The sequence below is a fragment of the Musca autumnalis genome, unplaced genomic scaffold (genome assembly GCF_047663935.1).
Source record: "Musca autumnalis isolate F117 unplaced genomic scaffold, ASM4766393v1 scaffold_5, whole genome shotgun sequence".
NCBI lineage: Eukaryota > Metazoa > Arthropoda > Insecta > Diptera > Muscidae > Musca > Musca autumnalis.
Window position 1 is genome coordinate 91,479,862 of NW_027412088.1, and position 18,438 is coordinate 91,498,299.

Below are 18,438 nucleotides of genomic sequence, written 5' to 3' on the forward strand. Positions count from 1 at the left end.
ATCACTTTCTCTCTTACCTTAAAACATTCCTTGTCGTACCATCTTTTATTGAAATGTTGTCGATGTACTCTGTACGTACTTGATGGATATGATTTCGCGATCACGAAAGTGAAATCATGCAACTTTGCGCCTTTTTTTAGGATAGCCATGTTTTTGTTTAGTTGTTGTTGAAAGTATTCTTTGTTTTTATTTTCCCACTTCAATTTAGGCAGTAGTTTTAATTTTTCTGAATCAACTTGTCTAATATTGGATGCTTTAAGGCTCAGAGCAATTGGTAGATGATCAGACCCAATAAAATTGCGTACTTCGAAGTTTTGAATATTTTCAACTAATTCCATCGATACTGCATCGATACTGATCAATTACTGAGCTGCCATTTCTGTTTATAAAAGTAAAGGAGCCATCTCTATCTCCAGCAGATCTTCCGTTAAGAATGACAAGCCCGTTGTCGTTACAGAATTCGACATATTTCTGCCCATTTGAAGAAATTGTTTTGTCGTTTGATTTCCTTGAATGTGTAAGACAATCTGATTGTTGTAGAATTTCCTCTGGGATAATCTGCTCTTCTTCGATGCGTATGTTGTGATCACCTATAATTATCTTCCCAATATCATTTTTTTCAGCCGCTCTTTTAACTTTTTGAAAATCGTTATCCCAATTTTCTCCTCGAAGGTAGACCGGCAGAATTTCAAATTTCAGGTGATTTATTTGGTATGATAATATATCACAATCTCCTCTGTTAATAAAGTGATGTTGGAAACCCTTGTCTGATAAGCTCTTTTTTATTCCGTACACTAGACCACCAATTCCTCTACCTCTTCTACTATTTCTGGTTGCTGCTTTCCAGTATGTTTTGAAATTCTTAAATCGGTTACAATAGTTGGCTTGATTTCTTTCCTCTACGTGTGTCTCCGATAAAACAAAGATGTCATAATTTTCGACAAATTCATAAAACTGGTGGTGAAAATATTTACTAGCCAGTCCATGAATATTATATGCTAATACAGATATTACTAAATCATCTCTAATTTGTTTATGGGGTTTTTGGGTATCTTTTTTCTGTTTTTGATTTTGGCTAATCTTTAAAAGTTTTTTGATAAAATAATGGATAATAGTGTATCATAATCAAGACGTAATTTCATCACTTCTTCTCCATATAACGATTTCAGTACACCTTCGGCATTTTCCTGATCACACATCAGTTCTTTTTTTGAGTTCCAGTAAAGGGTTTTACCGTCTATAATTATCTGGTCACCTCGAACGCCGATTTTCTTTTTATCGTTTAGTTTATGTAATAGTTTTTTAATTGAAGCATAATTTTTTCTTTTCCAATCTTGGACCACTTAAATCTCTTTCAATAAAAATATTAGTTCCAGCTAGGTTCTTGGTATTTTTCATGATTTCATTCATCATATTGGAAGATTGCAGCTCGACTATCACGGTCATTTTTTCATCTTTGTGGTGCAACTTCTTCACATACTCAATATTTATATCCTCTTTGATTTTTAAGTTGCTTTTAAATAGTTTCCTCACAGCACCATACAGTGAGTTTTGACTCGGCAGCCCTCTGACAATAATTTGTTTTCTCCCAAGTTCTTCTTCTAAACGTTCTATTCGGCGATTATCATTTTCTTTCTCTTCTCTCAACTTTTTTAACTCAGTTCGAATTTCAACATTTTCGTTCCTCAAACGCTGAACTTCATCTTTGACTCCTTCTATAGTATTTTTTAACTCCTCAATATCAGATTTGGTCGGTAAGTTATCTAACTTCTCATCAAGTAACTTTGACATAGAGTCGTACATCATCTTCATAAGTTCGCTTGTTGTCATGCTTCCTACAACTGCCGCATTTTCTGGCGAAGTTTCCGCAAGTTTGCGTTTTGATTTTTGAAAATCCGGAGCCACTGTGCCTGTTGGAGTATTGTCCGTTTTATTTGACATATTTTTAAAATTTGCCGTACGTTGATGTGAAAGGTGGAAGTGGCAACTATTGTTTTGACTTTTGCCGAATGTGGTAACACCAAACGAAAAACACTATTTTGCCCGAATGAAATAAACACAGCTGTTGTTTACAAACACGGCAATACTCTTTTCACTTTTGAGCGGAATGATATTTTAATCACTTTCCAGTGAAATTGCTAATTTTTTGTTTATTTTGTATTTAATTTAAAGTGAAAAATTGAAGAAATGTCTTTAAATTAAGAAGTGTTTTAGTGTTATTCATTCACGCGCTTCGAGCGAAAGCACAAATATGAGATGTTATGGTCCGAGAGCACTTCGTGATGTAAAATCTTTTGGAGCCCGGATATTTACGTCTACTACCCCTGAAATTCACTCAAACTATTAAAGTCCGACTTTAACCCTAAAACGTGTTTTTCATGTTTAGAGATTCCTGGCGATTAGATAAGATTTACAGACTGTGTGTGTTCTGAGACCTATAACAAAATTTTATGACGAATTATTTTTTAGAATGTTAGAATTTGATATGATCACATTTTCAAGCAGTTTTTGAAAGATTTTCGGAAAAAGGACCAAAAAGACCCTTTTGATGAACCGCATGAGGGTCAACACTTTTAACAAAAATATTCCCCATATCCTTCTCAGTAAAGTTGCCAAAGACACTATATATCTAAAATGCGAGGATTCCAAGTTATCTTAACTCGAATATTTCGAAAAAAAAATAGAAATGGCGGAACTTGAACCGCCTACTTTGGTTACTTTCCGACGTAAACTTTAAATATTTGTAGCCCTACTTTCATCATCTAATCGGTTTTTCCCATCATTTTGAAAAAAATTGCATTTTGTGGCACAGTGTTAGTATTCAGAGATTAGGAAAGTAGTGTGTACTATGCCTAAGGCCACTTTTAAAGAGGTATGGAAGGATGTTGCGGAGCAATTAAATAGTTGTGGCCCACAAACCCGTACACCAGATGAATGGCACAGAGTGTGGATTAATTTTAAAGCCAAAAAAAAGTGAAAATTAGCTAATAATAAGAACACCACAACCACACCAACATTTACACACTTTAAGGAGTGGCTGTGTTGATGTTGACTTACGGGGTTTTAAAGTCATTTTTAGTGTCCCCACTGTATAAAGAACAGCATCTTTTGGAAGCCGAAAATGGGATTTAAACCCAAAAAGTAAACAATTAGTTTGATGAATGTTGGAAACAAATCATCTACTCACAATACTGAAGCAGTTCCAAAGGATTCGATTTTCTTCTTAAAGGTCTCCTCTATCATCATAAAATAGTTCCACCGAGCTTATCATTTTAGAAAAATATTTCTTTTGTTTACAATTTGTTCTGATATTTTTTTCTCATTTATTCAAATCAAAACAAAAAACGCTCCGCTATACATCGCCAATAACTCGTTATCGGCGAATATTTTCGATCGTCTTACGTAATACAAATTTTAAATTTTGTCGCAGAGACGACTGACAACATGAGTGGACTCTTGTCGCAATACGAAATAGACCCGCTTTAACCAACAAAAAATTTAATAAAAATGCGTATGAGTAATAGAAGAAGCCCAATGTTTGATATAAAGCATACGCCCGCCCGTACAGCATGTCGCAGATTCTCAATATTATCGACTCAATAAACAAAAGGTATGAATGTATTTACAATGATGGCCCCGCCCCGGCTGAAAATAGGCCACATATTTTGTTGAATATCGAAGGGGCGGGGTATTTCCCTTTGCCATATTAAAAAAAAACGCCACATCTTTATGAATAAAAATCAAATGCCGTAATACCCCAATTTAGGTTTTTATGGAAAGAAAATTTTACCACGCACACTTTTTTCAATTTTCAGTTTAAATTTTTTCTAAAACCACTGAATACTGCGCACGTGACTTTGATATCAACTGAGTAAACAAATATTAATAATGACAGCATATGTATATTTATAACGGTAAATAAATATTTTTAAAAACAAACTTTAGCTTCGTTCCCGTACTTTTTAATTGTAAAACTCGTAAAAGAGAGAACCGTAAAAATGTTTTCTCACACAAAAATTTTTTGAAATAGTTCGGGAACGGAAAAATTACGAATTTTCGTCAATAAAGCTGAAACAAATGTCAAAGTCGGCGTATCAGCCAATCAGATGCCGGCAACCATGTTACTATTTTTTATTTTTTACACGCTTAAATTTGTCGAGTAAAAAGTTTTTAAAGAGAGCGCCGTTCTGCACCATTTTTGTTTAAAGAGAAGTGAACATTTTACAACTTTTTGTGTACGGGAACGGTTTTTCGGGTAAAATGTGTAAAAGTTGTAAAAACTTTTTAGTTCTGGAACAAAGCTTTTATTATCATAGTTTTAGAGTGTTTACTTCCGTATGACAACGAAAAAAACAATAAAAGGAAATGTCAAAAAATCGACAAAGAATTCGCATTTGAAACCTTAGTGCACTGATAAACTTTCTGTCTTCTTGAATGGGCCTTCAACTCCCAAATTCAGTGCTAAGCCATTGGGCTACATTGGCAGCAATTTGTATTATTTACTAACAAAACTGTTGTCCAATATCCGCCTCAGAGATTAAAAATTTTGGCGTCCTCACCCACCCATTGATTACATTCTGGTATAAAGTCTTTAAACTTAGTTTTGAATACAGTGACTCAGTGAATAAAACATTAAATGTTACAGGAAACTATTTTATTCATGGAAATGCATCTTAACTCCTCTACTGCCCCCTCAGCAGAATGTTTCTAATTTAATTTACAAACCATAACAACATTAAAACGAACTAAAATCGATAAATATGTTGAGTCATTCGTTGATACGGTCTTTTGAAAGGTTACTTGACACAAAACACTTGCACTCGTTCCCATTTAGAACAAAAAAACAACAACTCAACATGCTATGAAAAATACAACAACAACAACTAATTCTAATGTAGAAATCTGCATAACGTCAAGTGTCTCTGTAAATCAGTAATTACTGAAAATGTAAAAAATGTACATACAAAGGTACTACATACATACATATGTAAGTATGTATATAAGAATGTAAGACGGTAACGGCATAACGAATAAATCGGAAACGCTCAGAGTTGTTGTGTTGCGGTTACTGCTATAGTTGCAGCTGTTGCCATTGCAGTTGCATAGGAAAACTCTACAAGTTGTCGCACATCGTCACAAACACAAACACATACATATAAACACAACATAGCCGTATACACAGAGCAACGCCTGTACACCTCTATTTATTATGGTTATTATCTAAAAGATATGTATCTACGCTTCACTTGGATATAATTAAAAAGACAAACAACAACAACAATAGCGATAGCGATAACAACAACTGCAACAACTAACAAAGTCACCAAACGGCCGCAAGCGGCTATAATAAAATACTTTTCGTAACCAACTACAGTAACAAAAATTCAAGATACATTTACAAAAATCGTAAATAAAAGTAAGAAAATATAAGATAAACCACATTAGAAGAAATCGAAGCACTGTGCACAGTGGTTGACGTGCGGGATGAAAGATACCAAGCAACGGTTATGGCTGGCATTAACATGGCAACGTCCTGGAATTATCTTGGTCCCTTTTTCATCTCAAGTGGATACTGAGTTTCCCGCGGAGTCACCTGGGAGCTACCTTTAACACCAGTTCAAGGTAATCAGCTAACATGTGTCGCGCGCTTAAAACTTGGATTGAGCATTGGACTAATAACGCACCCCTCCAAAAAGCAAAGTATACGAATACGAAAGTGCAGTTTATGCATTGACGGATGTACTTGAAAAAATACAAAGTCTATATTATTGCCATACTGTAAACACGATGGATTGGACAACAACGCCTAAAGGTGACGCACTGTATTCTGGCTGCCATGACATAAATCATGAGTGTGGTTGAGGATTTGTAGTTGGATTTGTATCTGGTCCTTAGCTCCATTCCATTGAATAAAAGACTTTCTAGAATTCGGATAACAGTTACATGTTTCAACATCAGGTTTATTTGCACTATTGCTTCCGTGTTAAAAGAGAGCTAAATAAGAAAATGGTTTCGTAGACGGCCATTTGCACAAAACTTCTTAATATTTTTCAACAACAATTTCAGAAAGCAGATTAAATTATGCTCTTTCAGATAAAGAGGAAAATCTATCACAAAAGTTTCGTAGTTTTCTAGAAAAAAAAAATCATGAAAAGGGTTTTTATTGGAATTTTTAACTGTGGGTCACCTCTTAAGGCTCTCGAAGAACTTTAAACTGTTGGCTTATATCCATTTTAAAACCTGGTCATGAATTGCTTATAATTTTAACTGCATGTAGTCCTTATGATTTGTATTGCCCATTCATTTTCACATAGTCTAGTGACAGACTATGAAAATTTTCATGAAAATATTTTGAGCTTATGGGTAAGGAGGGAAAAAGGGATCTACTTCACCTCCTCTCTCTCCTAAAAGTTACAAAATTTTCATGTTATATTTTCAATGTGTGGTAAAAGAGATATTTTCTCACGACGAAAAGTTCCTCCCAGAATATTCTCGTGCAAAAAACCGACAAAACCAACAAATAGTTTCTGTATTTTGTTGCTATTTTCCAATGTAAGATTCAATAGAAACATTATAGATATGAATTTTACTTCATATTTATGTTCTGTAGTTAAATATTATACTCGAACGAACAATATTTTAGCCTATATGGACCCAAATAAACGAAAAGTTAAAAATTTGCGCACACTTTTTTAATTTTTAGCCGTATAGGAATTTACTCTCGTGAAAAAAATTGGTCTGGAGTCGGAGTCGACCCAAAAATACCTCGACTCCGAAAACCTGGTCTCCACAGTGAAATATCTGACAATTGAATGAGGCTGATATTTAAGCATCTCGATATTCGTAAGGGCACCTGGCTGTCTCCAAATCAAAGAACACAACATTCATGGAGTGTTGGAAACATAGACTCGGACCTCTAAGTTGTTGCAGTAAAAGTACGTACCCGTTTAAACGTTGAAAATAAAGTACGAACAGACAAAACACGGAAGTGGAACATCGGTAAACTACAATCACAACAGATAGCCAGAGCATACTCCACTCCTTTAAAATACGATCATATCAAAACCAAATATTCTACAAAATTGTTCATCATAAAATTTTACTATAGATCTCAAAATTTCTGAAAAGTGAAGTTTAACATCTGCTCTTAAATCGCTGTGCAACAAAATTCAATTTTTTCACAATGATGGGAAAATCCTAGTAGATTGTGAAAGTAGAGCTAAAAATATGAGACACATGTATCGGCGTTTTTAATGTTTACATCTGAAAGTAACCAAAGTAGCCGGGGCAAGTTCCGCCCATTTCTACACGCAGAAAAATTTATGTTAGAAATATGTTCGGATCCAAACAAATATATGTTTGGGACCGGGTCCAAACAAATATATGTTTGCAACATATTGTAACATATCTCAATTTGATATGTTTGGGTAAAACATATTTTTTATGTTAGAACATTTTTTTCATGGGTGGTTTGTCAACGAGAGTAATAACAGTGCTCTCGCGGCTGTGGAATGCTGTTTTATAATGAAGAGTTGTGTGTATTATATAAAAGGAGACGTACAAGCGAAGAAGGGGGCTTTGGTGGCATGTATGCGACAAACTCGTGTATTTTTTGTTTTGTTGTTGTTAAACAACTTAGCAGGCGAAGAAGAAATGATATGAATTATATTTTTTCTTTCTTCAGTGTTTTAGATGCCTTTGTAGAGTCAAGACGGTAAAGTGAGTGAATAAATCAGTGTTTTGTGTTTTCTTAAAGAAATTGTGTTTTTTAGTAAATTAAATGCCCAATACATTTTATAATTGAATCGGAAAGTTGAATGGAATTATTTTATTGGACAAGGAAGAAATCGCATTTAATATTGGTAATTACATACATACTTATGTATATTTGAAATATGGCATATCCATATTTATTTATTACATTACCTAATCATTTGATTCTAGATGCCGATTCCCCGCTGATGATTTCAACTATGAGGACAATTTGTTTTATTTCACAACTAAGGAGAAGCGTTCAACTACGTTTCTATATATATTTCCTTTTTAAAAGTGTGACTATTTACAAATTATTTCAATCAGTTTTTCTTTTATTAAAGTGTGTTATGTATTTCTTTGGAATTTTGTATGTACCTATGTGTTTGTTGTTCTTTTGCCTTTCAATAAACAACCTCAACATTTGTGTGTATACTATAGAGATAGCCAGTGAGTTCTTACTGAGAGCAAGTGAGCACACATTTCAAAGTGTTTTACATTGAATTTTACGCTCCCTTGCTCTCAGTAAGCGCCCACTAGTGCATGTAAAATGTTTGCACCCATATAAAATGTTTGCACCCAAACTTAAAATTGTATCCACCCAAACATATCTTTGTTTGCACCCAAACATATATATCTTTGCACTGAAACATAAATATCTTTGCACCCAAACATATATTTGTTTACAGACCCAAACATATATTATGTTTGGGACTGTTGCAAACATATATATGTTTGCTGCAAAATATGTTTGGGACATATGTTGGAGAGGCCGTTTATTTTTTGCGTGTAGTTCTTTCGAAATATTCGAGTTAAGATATCATGATATCATTAAGATATCTTTATAAACTTTACTGAAGAGGATGTGGGGAATATTCTTGTTGAAAATTTTAACACTCATGCGGTTCATCAAAGGGGTTGAAAATCGTTAAAAAACACTCCTTTAAAATATGATCTTATCAAAACTAAATATTCTACAAAATTGTTCGTCATAAAATTTTACTAGAGGTCTTAGAATACACCAAATCTTTATTGTTATCCAATCGCCACGAAACTCTAATTATAAATTTTCCCCTTTAAATTTTACTATGGGTCACCAAAAAAAAAAAAGAAATGTTTAATTACATTAATTTTGCTGAAAGAACATGAAAATATTCCCAATTTTTATGAAATTTTGTTCCATCTTTTTTCGAGATGATACATGAAAGTAATATGAAAATTGGTGCTGGATGAAAAGTGTCAAAAGAAGAAGAAAATTCTACACAACATTTCACAATGAGTTTCAGAATAAACCATATATCTAGGTATACTATTTCCATAAGAAAATTAAATTACAAAATGTATGTATTTTAGAATGAAATTATTGGTTTTATTTTTGGACTGTTAATGTTACATAATTCCATACTGGATCAAATCTAACAAAATCCTTCTCCTTTTGGGGATATTGTTAAATAAAGAAATGTTTCAAATCAAATTTCACCATGAGTATCTGAACAAAAGAAGTGTGTAACCATAACATAAAACATTCTCAGCATCCCTTGTTTTTGATATAGGGTTAAGGGCCATATTTTACGATTTTTATCCAGATTGTCGTTGTGATTGGACACTATATTTCGTTATGAATTCATACATAAGATGTTGTGCACTCCATTTAAACAGTTTATAAATACTTTTGGTGAATATATTCTTGAACAAGTAAAAAAGTATCAGTCGGCTTTGCCGACAGAGATATACCCTCAGCCCATGTGAATTGAAACATTTTTTGGACATTTGAACTTGCCGACAAAAACCGACATAGTCCATTATCGAAGTGGATCTTATATTGGGAGTCATATCTTTTCGACCAGTATGCCAGGAAACATGTAAACAGGACCATATCGAACAGCATCGGTATGCATTTCCAAAGGATTTTCGAACAGACCCTAAACTGCGCCATTTTAAAACTTTAACTAAATTTGGACAAAATGTTAGGAGATCCAAAGTTTTGACCAAACTGGTTGACCCGTTCAAGAGACATAGTGCATATCATATTAGTGGCATTTTTGGCATATTGGGAGAAGTACCGGAAGCAGGTCTTAAAGTGAATTTATCCGAAATGTTGTGTGGTAAGTACCCGAAGTCCTTATTCGAACCTGATCTATATTTGGTAGATATATTGGATGTGTAAAGTATGGACCAAAGCGGTCCCTTCTACACCATTTTCAACTGTAATTCAGAAAATACCAGTTGTAATTCAGACATTTTATTTGAAATTCAGATGTTTTATTTGTAATTCAGACATTCTATTTGTAATTCAGATATTCCGTTTCAAATTCAGAATACTTCATTTGAATTTCAGATTTTCCATTTGAATATCGGAAATTCCATTTGAAATTCAGAATAGTGCAATTGATATCCAGATATTCCATTTGAAATTCGGAATTTTCATTTGATATTCAGAATTTTTCTATTGATATTCCGAATTTCCATTTGAAATTCAGGAATTCCATTTAAAATTCAGATATTCCATTTTAAATTCAGAACACGTCAATTGAAATTCAGATTTTTCATTTGAAATTCAGAAATTCCATTTGAAATTCAGAATACATCAATTGAAATTCAGAAATTTTCAATTGAAATTCAGAAATATTCAATTGAAATTCAGAAAATAATCTATTAAACATATTTTTAATAATATATTGAGTTTTATTTACATTAACAAGAAAAACAGCGAACGACTAAAGTGATGATAAGATTATAAATAAAATGGCGGAAAATTAAGAATGCATAACAATGACAATACAACGCATATAATCAATATACTATGTAAATACATAGTGTTAACTGTTAAAAACAAATGTAAAATAATCTATCGTCCCACCGGTATATCTTCCAGAGATTGGGCTTCTTCGTGGAGTGTTGAATGGCGCGACTGCAGTCGCCGACACTAATAGTTAACAAAGCTTCGTCTATTACAGATTCCAAATATTGCAACCTCTTCTGACCGATGTTTGGTGGTGTCACGGTTGGAATGGTCAAATTCTCTTTAACATAAGTTTTTATTTTACCCCATATAATTTTGATTGGGTTTAATTGAGGAGGATAAGGCGCTAATCATAAAAGAGACGCGGGGGATTGCAAAAATATTTCCTCCAATCTATTGTGACATGGAGCGTTATTCACAACAAGAACGATTTGGACATTTGGACAAAATCGAATGGACCCACTCTTTTGCATCGTTTCCTCTAAAGGCTCCACGGCGTCGATACGTTTTTATTATACTGCACGCGCCTATCGCTCCAATGAGATGAACATTTGGACCTCTGGACGTTGGGAGAATTTGCACTGCCCTAGTACCAGTGCGAGACCATCCGTGGCTCCTTTTGCAAAAAAGGTTAAAATTGGTTTCGTCCATAAAAATTACCTGCTTTCCCTCTCGTATATATTCATTTAGTTTTCATCGACTTCTGCTCCTGATAGTATATTTGATTTTTTACCACCACGTGGTTTTGGCTCTTCATACATTCGAAGACTAAAAATCCTATGGACACTATGTTCTTAGAAATTATGTGAAGTTAATTTTAATTTGTTATTAGTATTCTGAATTGTAAATGAAATGTTCTGAATTTCAATTGAAATATTCTGAATTTCAAATGGAATATCTGAATTCCAAATATAATGTCTGAATTACAAATAAAACATCTGAATTTCAAATAAAATGTCTGAATTACAACTGGTATTTTCTGAATTACAGTTGAAAATGGTGTAGAGTTATTGTACGCACAGTTTTTCCGAACATTTTTGAACATTTGTGGTGGAGGACCTGAAGGAGTGGACCGATATGGCTTATCTTCGAACTTAAACTCTGTTTGGATTAAATATTACGAAAGCCAAATTTTGGACCAAATCGGCAGATCCGTTCGACATTTATCTTGCGCTCCAACCACTACACACGGTATCGTAGGGGTTTTTTACACCTTTCAGGCTATTTTCTCAGGAAGTATGGACTTGCCCCTGATGAAACTCGTAACGTCGCGACGTATGGGGGCAGTGAATACAAGTTGCTGCAACAAAAATCAAAAAAAATTCAAAACTGTACGGAAAAATTGTGCGCACGATAACTCTGGATGGGAGTGAGCGATTTGGTTCATACTTTACACATCCTAATATATTTACCAGATATAGATCAGGTTCGAATATGGACTACATTTGTTATGTTCAGTCCTTGGGGCACCTCCCACTTTGAGACCTGCTCTCGAATTACTTTGATTTTTGTTGAAGCAACTTGCATACGCTGCCTCAATTGCGACAGTAAAAGTTTTTTCAGGTGCAAGTCCATACTTCTTGAGAAAACAGCCCGAAAGCTGTAAAAGACCCCTATGGCACCATATGCTGTGGCTGTAGAGCTCGAACCGAATACTGCGTTCGTCCACATTTTGGATATCGTAATATTTCTTCGAATATTAGATGAAATTCGATGGTAGTGCTTATAGGTCCACTGCTTCCGGTACCACTCCCACAAATGTTTGAAAATATTTGCTAAAATGATAAACGCAATATCTCACAAACGTAGCAACTGATTTGGTACAAATTTTCGATCTCGAAATTTTTTGTCCAAGCTTAGTTAATGTTCAAATTTGGGCCCTATCGGTCCAATACTTGGGGTACCACTCATACAAATGTTCAACACATTTTTGTAGTTGAGGGTCTGTTCGAGGATCCTTTGGACATTTTTACTGAAGGTTTCCCTAGTGGCCCGATATTATGCTTTTCGTAGGCTAGTATGGTACAAAAGCCCTATCTATCGATACCCCCCGGTAATTTTTGAGCTTTAATCCAATCCATGTTTCTGGAAAAAAGTATTTCAATCCACACAGGCTGAGTGTATATCTCTGTCGGCAAAGCCGACCAAACTTTTTTACTTGTTACAATTGTCATTCGATTTACTCGTACTTAATTGCAAATTTTAGATTTTTACGTTGCGGATCTAATAAATGTTTACTCGTGAAATTCCATCTACTGAAACGCGAGATACGAGAAATTCTAAGGTAGGAAAAGTACCTAAAATTGTTTTCGAAAATATCGCGCATTTTATCGCGTATTCTGGGAGCCGTTACAACTACAATGAAAAAACTAGTGCAGCATCTTCGTTTTTGCGGAAACAGCGATTTAAAAACTTCACTAATAAGGGAGCTACATTAATTTTATCCCTAAAACCAGTAGGAAAAGACCAAAATCGGGAGGGGCCGACTATGTAATACCCTACACAAGTCGAAATATGTAAAAATGGAATAATTAGTATACATCCCAATACGCAAATGCTTAGCTTATATAGGGTATAAAAAGTATATAAAAACTGCAGAGTGCCTAAAATCTAGCGGTACTTTAATATGGAAGCTATACCAAAATTCGGGGCTATATCAAAACGTGGACATATGTATGTCCATAATTCTTGGTGGAGAAGTTTTTTAATAACCCAAAACAAACATTAAAGTAATTTTTTTGAACTCATTAAACTCCAAATGGCAAATTGGAGCCATACTTTGGGAAAATCGTTAAAATACCTAAAATCGGGAGGTACCGTTATATGGGGGCTACAAAAAAACATGGACCTATCTTAACAATTTTTAGTGGAGCAATTTCGCGGCCATTGAGAATCTCAAATGTAAAATTTCAGCTAGTTTGGGCAAAAAATGTGGCTAAGATCCATAAAATACCTTAAATCGGGAGGTATCGTTATATGGGGACTATACCGAACCGTGGACCTATCTTGACAATTTTTAGTGGAGCAATTACGCGGCCATTGGGAACCTCAAATGTAAAATTTCAGCTGGTTTGGGCAAAAAATGCGGCTAAGATCCTTAAAATACCTTAATTCGGGAGGTACCGTTATATGGGGGCTATACCAAAACATGGACCGATATAGCCCATCTTCGAACTGATCTTCGACTTGATCTTCCGACGGCTAAAAAAATGGTATTCCCCAATTTTCAGCGAAATCGGTCAACAAATGCGACCTGTATGTTGCGAACGGATGGACGGACGGACGGACGGACATGCATAAATCGACTCAGAAAGTGATTCTATGTATATCCCTAGAAGGAACTATGGGTCTATCTCGCTTCCTTTTGTATGTTACATATAATTGCACTAACACATAATACCCCTTACCACATAGTGGTGTAGGGTATAAATAGTGTGTGATGCTACATCCACGGTTCCTGATTAATCGCCTTGAAATAGATATATATCGATGTAGACTTTAGTGGTGACACTGAAACCGGATGCGGAACAAAATTTATTGTATTTTTTGAAATTTTGCCTTTTTTTTTTATGGCGAAGATCATTTTTTAATGATTTTTGTTAATTTTCTCGTTTAGAGTTAAGCTTGATGATCTGAAATTATTTGCAAGTGAAAAAGGAAAGCCAAGGACTCGAACCCACATAGTCACCAAATTACGTTACCTGGTTTCATTGGTGGTAAAGCAAATCTTCGGACGTATCGACTATGCAATGGCTTCTCTGTCCTAGAACTTATCGTTTTTCAAATGCAAATGTGTTTTTGTACATTAAATGCGGATACTTGGCCACAGAAATGTATTCTTCATGACAAACGCTTTTTGCGCTGACTTTGAAGTTATGAGTTGGCTTTGAACGCTAACACGCCATGACAACATTTTTTGATATGTTTTTCAAGGACGTGGGTTCAAATCCCAGCCGGGCTCAGCCTGTTTTTTATTTTTTGAAATTTTGCCTTTTTTTTTATGGCGAAGATCATTTTTTAATGATTTTTGTTAATTTTCTCGTTTAGAGTTAAGCTTGATGATCTGAAATTATTTGCAAGTGAAAAAGGAAAGCCAAGGACTCGAACCCACATAGTCACCAAATTACGTTACCTGGTTTCATTGGTGGTAAAGCAAATCTTCGGACGTATCGACTATGCAATGGCTTCTCTGTCCTAGAACTTATCGTTTTTCAAATGCAAATGTGTTTTTGTACATTAAATGCGGATACTTGGCCACAGAAATGTATTCTTCATGACAAACGCTTTTTGCGCTGACTTTGAAGTTATGAGTTGGCTTTGAACGCTAACACGCCATGACAACATTTTTTGATATGTTTTTCAAGGACGTGGGTTCAAATCCCAGCCGGGCTCAGCCTGTTTTTTATTTTTTGAAATTTTGCCTTTTTTTTTATGGCGAAGATCATTTTTTAATGATTTTTGTTAATTTTCTCGTTTAGAGTTAAGCTTGATGATCTGAAATTATTTGCAAGTGAAAAAGGAAAGCCAAGGACTCGAACCCACATAGTCACCAAATTACGTTACCTGGTTTCATTGGTGGTAAAGCAAATCTTCGGACGTATCGACTATGCAATGGCTTCTCTGTCCTAGAACTTATCGTTTTTCAAATGCAAATGTGTTTTTGTACATTAAATGCGGATACTTGGCCACAGAAATGTATTCTTCATGACAAACGCTTTTTGCGCTGACTTTGAAGTTATGAGTTGGCTTTGAACGCTAACACGCCATGACAACATTTTTTGATATGTTTTTCAAGGACGTGGGTTCAAATCCCAGCCGGGCTCAGCCTGTTTTTTATTTTTTTTTTTTTTTTTTTTTTTTTTTTTGAAATTTTGCCTTTTTTTTTATGGCGAAGATCATTTTTTAATGATTTTTGTTAATTTTCTCGTTTAGAGTTAAGCTTGATGATCTGAAATTATTTGCAAGTGAAAAAGGAAAGCCAAGGACTCGAACCCACATAGTCACCAAATTACGTTACCTGGTTTCATTGGTGGTAAAGCAAATCTTCGGACGTATCGACTATGCAATGGCTTCTTTTAAAAAATGATCTTCGCCATAAAAAAAAAAGGCAAAATTTCAAAAAATAAAAAACAGGCTGAGCCCGGCTGGGATTTGAACCCACGTCCTTGAAAAACATATCAAAAAATGTTGTCATGGCGTGTTAGCGTTCAAAGCCAACTCATAACTTCAAAGTCAGCGCAAAAAGCGTTTGTCATGAAGAATACATTTCTGTGGCCAAGTATCCGCATTTAATGTACAAAAACACATTTGCATTTGAAAAACGATAAGTTCTAGGACAGAGAAGCCATTGCATAGTCGATACGTCCGAAGATTTGCTTTACCACCAATGAAACCAGGTAACGTAATTTGGTGACTATGTGGGTTCGAGTCCTTGGCTTTCCTTTTTCACTTGCAAATAATTTCAGATCATCAAGCTTAACTCTAAACGAGAAAATTAACAAAAATCATTAAAAAATGATCTTCGCCATAAAAAAAAAAAGGCAAAATTTCAAAAAATAAAAAACAGGCTGAGCCCGGCTGGGATTTGAACCCACGTCCTTGAAAAACATATCAAAAAATGTTGTCATGGCGTGTTAGCGTTCAAAGCCAACTCATAACTTCAAAGTCAGCGCAAAAAGCGTTTGTCATGAAGAATACATTTCTGTGGCCAAGTATCCGCATTTAATGTACAAAAACACATTTGCATTTGAAAAACGATAAGTTCTAGGACAGAGAAGCCATTGCATAGTCGATACGTCCGAAGATTTGCTTTACCACCAATGAAACCAGGTAACGTAATTTGGTGACTATGTGGGTTCGAGTCCTTGGCTTTCCTTTTTCACTTGCAAATAATTTCAGATCATCAAGCTTAACTCTAAACGAGAAAATTAACAAAAATCATTAAAAAATGATCTTCGCCATAAAAAAAAAAGGCAAAATTTCAAAAAATAAAAAACAGGCTGAGCCCGGCTGGGATTTGAACCCACGTCCTTGAAAAACATATCAAAAAATGTTGTCATGGCGTGTTAGCGTTCAAAGCCAACTCATAACTTCAAAGTCAGCGCAAAAAGCGTTTGTCATGAAGAATACATTTCTGTGGCCAAGTATCCGCATTTAATGTACAAAAACACATTTGCATTTGAAAAACGATAAGTTCTAGGACAGAGAAGCCATTGCATAGTCGATACGTCCGAAGATTTGCTTTACCACCAATGAAACCAGGTAACGTAATTTGGTGACTATGTGGGTTCGAGTCCTTGGCTTTCCTTTTTCACTTGCAAATAATTTCAGATCATCAAGCTTAACTCTAAACGAGAAAATTAACAAAAATCATTAAAAAATGATCTTCGCCATAAAAAAAAAAAGGCAAAATTTCAAAAAATAAAAAACAGGCTGAGCCCGGCTGGGATTTGAACCCACGTCCTTGAAAAACATATCAAAAAATGTTGTCATGGCGTGTTAGCGTTCAAAGCCAACTCATAACTTCAAAGTCAGCGCAAAAAGCGTTTGTCATGAAGAATACATTTCTGTGGCCAAGTATCCGCATTTAATGTACAAAAACACATTTGCATTTGAAAAACGATAAGTTCTAGGACAGAGAAGCCATTGCATAGTCGATACGTCCGAAGATTTGCTTTACCACCAATGAAACCAGGTAACGTAATTTGGTGACTATGTGGGTTCGAGTCCTTGGCTTTCCTTTTTCACTTGCAAATAATTTCAGATCATCAAGCTTAACTCTAAACGAGAAAATTAACAAAAATCATTAAAAAATGATCTTCGCCATAAAAAAAAAAAAAAGGCAAAATTTCAAAAAATAAAAAACAGGCTGAGCCCGGCTGGGATTTGAACCCACGTCCTTGAAAAACATATCAAAAAATGTTGTCATGGCGTGTTAGCGTTCAAAGCCAACTCATAACTTCAAAGTCAGCGCAAAAAGCGTTTGTCATGAAGAATACATTTCTGTGGCCAAGTATCCGCATTTAATGTACAAAAACACATTTGCATTTGAAAAACGATAAGTTCTAGGACAGAGAAGCCATTGCATAGTCGATACGTCCGAAGATTTGCTTTACCACCAATGAAACCAGGTAACGTAATTTGGTGACTATGTGGGTTCGAGTCCTTGGCTTTCCTTTTTCACTTGCAAATAATTTCAGATCATCAAGCTTAACTCTAAACGAGAAAATTAACAAAAATCATTAAAAAATGATCTTCGCCATAAAAAAAAAAAAGGCAAAATTTCAAAAAATAAAAAACAGGCTGAGCCCGGCTGGGATTTGAACCCACGTCCTTGAAAAACATATCAAAAAATGTTGTCATGGCGTGTTAGCGTTCAAAGCCAACTCATAACTTCAAAGTCAGCGCAAAAAGCGTTTGTCATGAAGAATACATTTCTGTGGCCAAGTATCCGCATTTAATGTACAAAAACACATTTGCATTTGAAAAACGATAAGTTCTAGGACAGAGAAGCCATTGCATAGTCGATACGTCCGAAGATTTGCTTTACCACCAATGAAACCAGGTAACGTAATTTGGTGACTATGTGGGTTCGAGTCCTTGGCTTTCCTTTTTCACTTGCAAATAATTTCAGATCATCAAGCTTAACTCTAAACGAGAAAATTAACAAAAATTTATTGTACTTTGCGCAAATTAGAGATGTTTTGTAGGTTTTTTAATGCTTATATGCAGCCGATGCTACATCTAAGCGTCCAAGTCATATTTCGAAAAATATATACAAATTAAAAGATATGGTCTTGCTGTACATGAAAATCAGATGCGGACAAAACGATTTTGATAATTACGCGATTTACACATATTTTAATAATGCATTTTCTTGGGAGTTTCAACAAAAATAAAAATAGTACCCCTATAGATTTTTTCCAATATTGCATGTGAAAACT

At 34.8% G+C, this 18,438-nt stretch overlaps 1 protein-coding gene and 1 long non-coding RNA gene across 4 annotated transcripts in view; one reads left to right on the forward strand and one right to left on the reverse strand.

Annotated features, from left to right (window-relative positions):
* The window catches only part of Sox15 (Sox box 15 transcription factor), a 111,977-nt gene that overhangs the window by 78,656 nt on the left and 14,883 nt on the right, over positions 1 to 18,438 (reverse strand). The window lies entirely within an intron of this gene.
* Positions 7,640 to 8,192, forward strand: LOC141405336 (uncharacterized). Its single transcript, XR_012413180.1, has 3 exons — positions 7,640 to 7,714; positions 7,773 to 7,862; positions 7,945 to 8,192. It is a non-coding gene; the product is annotated as an uncharacterized lncRNA (long non-coding RNA).